The following is a 3,403-nucleotide window of genomic DNA, read 5'->3' on the forward strand; positions in this document are numbered from 1 at the left end:
CATTTACAAATAATGTGTTGGGTTTGACCTCAGAGCTGAGACCAGAGAAGCACAGCCTTCCTCTGTGACTCCACAGCCTGACAAAGAGATCATGACTTCAAACACATTGTTAATTTAGTGTAGAAGGACAATGGCAGATGCATTTGGTTAATTCTCCCAAACAACATATAGATTCTTCTTCTGTCTCCTAGAGTTGTATGGTCATATTGTTATACTAATGTGAAAATCAATGCATTTATTCAATGTTTTCAATATAATGTTAAACACATATTATAATGCATATTTTTCTTTAACCTGAATATTTCTTCCTGATGATTAGTTTTTATATGTCATTTTATGTACTCACAGAAATGCACTGGAGGCTTTGAACACTGGCAGCAGCCTCAGAAGACCTTCCTCTGATCTGGAGTATTTCTTCAGGTCAAACACATCCAGCTCCTTTTCTGAAGTCAGCAACACAAAGACCAGAGCTGACCACTGTGCAGGTGACAGGTTGGGTTCTGAGAGACTTCCTGAGCTCAGGAAGCTTTGGATCTCCTCCACTAGAGAATGGTCATTCAGTTCATTCAGACAGTGGAACAGATTGATGCACCTCTCTGGAGAGGGATTCTCCCTGATCTTCTCCTTGATGTAGTTCACTGTGTCTTCATGGGTCTTTGAGCTACTTCTTGTCTTTGTCAGTAGACCTCGTAAGTGCTTCTGATTGGACTTCAGTGAGAGGCCCAGAAGGAAGCGGAGGAAAAGGTCCAGGTTTCCCATCTCACTTTGTAAGGCTTTATCCACAGCACTCTTGTAGAAAGAAACTTCAGGCTTTCTGAACAGCGCAGAAAGGTTCCTGGACGTTGATTGCGGTTCGGCCATTAGATTCTCATTGTTGTTGATGAATGAGAGGAACACATATACAGCAGCCAGAAACTCCTGAATGCTCAGATGAACGAAGCAGTACAACTTGTCTTGGTACAGAACACATTCCTCTTTAAAGATCTGTGTGCACAATCCTGAGTACACCGAGGCTTCATTGACATCAATGCCAGCCTCTTTCAGGTCTTCTTCATAGAAAATCAGATTGCCATTCACAAGCTGTTGAAAAGCCAGTTTTCCCAGTGACAGAATGCTCTCTTTATTCCAGTGTGGACCTGTCTCTTCTTCCCCAAGATACTTTTCATCCTTCTGTTTGGTATAAAACTCCAGAAGGTGTGTGTACATCTCAGTCAGAGTCTTGGGCATCTCTTCTCTCTTATGTTTCAGCATGTGTTCGAGGACTGTTGCAGAAATCCAACAGAAGACTGGAATGTGGCACATGATGTGGAGGCTCCTTGATGTCTTTATGTGTGAGATGATTCTGCTGGCCAGGTCCTCATCACTGAATCTCTTTCTGAAGTACTCCTCCTTCTGTGGGTCATTGAACCCTCGTACCTCTGTCACCTGGTCAACACACCCTGAAGGGATCTTATTGGCTGCTGCAGGTCGGGTAGTTATCCAGAGGAGAGCAGAGGGAAGCAGATTTCCCTTGATGAGATTTGTCAGCAGAACATCCACTGAGGTTGACTCTGTGACGTCCCAACAGATCTTGTTCTTCTGGAAGTCTAGGGGCAGTCGGCACTCATCCAGACCATCAAAGATGAACACAACTTTGTACTTGTCGTAGTTGGAGATTCTTGATTGTTTGGTTTCCATTGAAAAGTGATTAAGAAGTTCAATCAAAGTGTGTTTGTCCCCTTTCATCAAATTCAGCTCCCGGAAAGGGAATGAAAATATAAATTGGACATCCTGATTTGCTTTTCCTTCAGCCCAGTCCAGAATGAACTTCTGCACAGAGACTGTTTTTCCAATGCCAGCGACTCCCTTTGTCAGCACAGTTCTGATGAGTTTGTCTTGTCCAGTTAGGGGTTTGAAGATGTCGTTACATTTGACTGCAGTCTCTTGTCTTGCTTGTTTCCTGGTTGTTGTCTCAATCTGTCTCAGCTCATGTTCATTATTGACCTCTCCTGTTCCACCCTCTGTGATGTAGAGCTCTGTGTAGATCTGATTGAGAAGTGTTGGGTTTCCTTGTTTAGCGATCCCCTCAAATACACATTGAACCTTCTTCTCTAGATTAGATTTGAGTTCACGTTGGCAAATCACAGCAAGCTCATCTGAATGAAGAAATAGCACAGAGGATATTAATATTATGTCTGTTTTAATGCCTACAGTATTGTAGGACTGTTATAACATTTTAAATCATAATCATTTATTCTCTTAACTGTCTATATAAATGTGTAAATGTTTTCATAATCCATTACAGACTGGTGTGACTGATTATATTATTATTGGTATTATTGATGGTATTATTAATGTTGTCTCTCTCTCTCTCTCTAAATTAATCAACACAACACATCCCTGCTGCTACTTGATGAGGTCACTAGGTGTTGTGTTAAGGCTGCTACAATATCATTGAGTTACACAGCTACTTTAGCTGTACTTTAGCCACAGCTTTTAAATGTTATAAAACAGCATTCATCATGAGGCAGACAGATCTTACATTTCTCCAGTGTGTCAGCAAGCTCCTTCTGGTTCATTTTCCTCAGGACGTGCAGTGTGATCTTCAGAGCCCCCTCTCTGGCACTGCTCTCCTGCCTCTCATCTTCAGCATCCACCACTTCCTTATCCTGCTTCTGACTCTCATAGCCTTCTGGGAGTTCTGGACTAAGAATCCTCTTGAACATCTTCAGCTCGTTCTTCACAAATGTCGTCATTTTCTCTTCAAGCAACTGAAATAAATCAAGTAAATAAGTTTAGCAAGAGAAGAAATGCTTTCTCATTAACACATTAATGAATAATTGACAGATCAACTTTACTTGAAGTAAACAAAAACAAATGTTCATAACAGGATCACATACACTGAATATAGAGTCCAGGTCTGTTTGATGACTCTGGGAAGACTGACCACTGAGAATCTCTGACTCTGATCTCTCCTGTTGGTTTCTGTGGACAAAACATGAGATTACAGTACACACACACACACACACACACACACACACACACACACACACACACACACACACACACACACACTGTTTTAGGACTATGAAAATGGACTAAAGTATTAGCCTATGGATTATGAAAACAACCAAAATAAATGTGAAAATGGGAGAGGAGAAATGACTAGAGACAGTGTTGTTTAACTCACTGGCCATGACCCATGAGTTCTTCTTACCTTTGTTCAGTAGAAAAGTCTCCCTCTCTAAACACTATAGGACGATCCATAGACTTGTCACTCTTCATGGACACACAGCTGGGTACAGGGGAGGCTGGTCTCTCCTGCTTGATTGGTCTTCAACACAACAGAGACAATCATTACATCTCTCATCTACTCTGATCTCAGATGGGGAAACAAGTGTTTCATTCCAAAATGCTATATATC

At 41.5% G+C, this 3,403-nt stretch overlaps 1 long non-coding RNA gene across 1 annotated transcript in view; it reads right to left on the reverse strand.

The window, feature by feature from the left end:
• Positions 1-2,906: 2,906 nt before the first annotated feature.
• Positions 2,907-3,403, reverse strand: part of LOC123733270 (uncharacterized) — a 1,024-nt gene continuing 527 nt past the window's right edge. Inside the window, exons 2-3 of the long non-coding RNA XR_006763709.1 lie at positions 3,197-3,313; positions 2,907-2,964 (exon numbers count right to left, since the gene is read on the reverse strand). This is a non-coding gene — a long non-coding RNA (uncharacterized lncRNA). The remainder of the gene's footprint in view (positions 2,965-3,196; positions 3,314-3,403) is intronic.

This window comes from Salmo salar, unplaced genomic scaffold, assembly GCF_905237065.1.
Source record: "Salmo salar unplaced genomic scaffold, Ssal_v3.1, whole genome shotgun sequence".
Taxonomy (NCBI): Eukaryota; Metazoa; Chordata; class Actinopteri; order Salmoniformes; family Salmonidae; genus Salmo; species Salmo salar.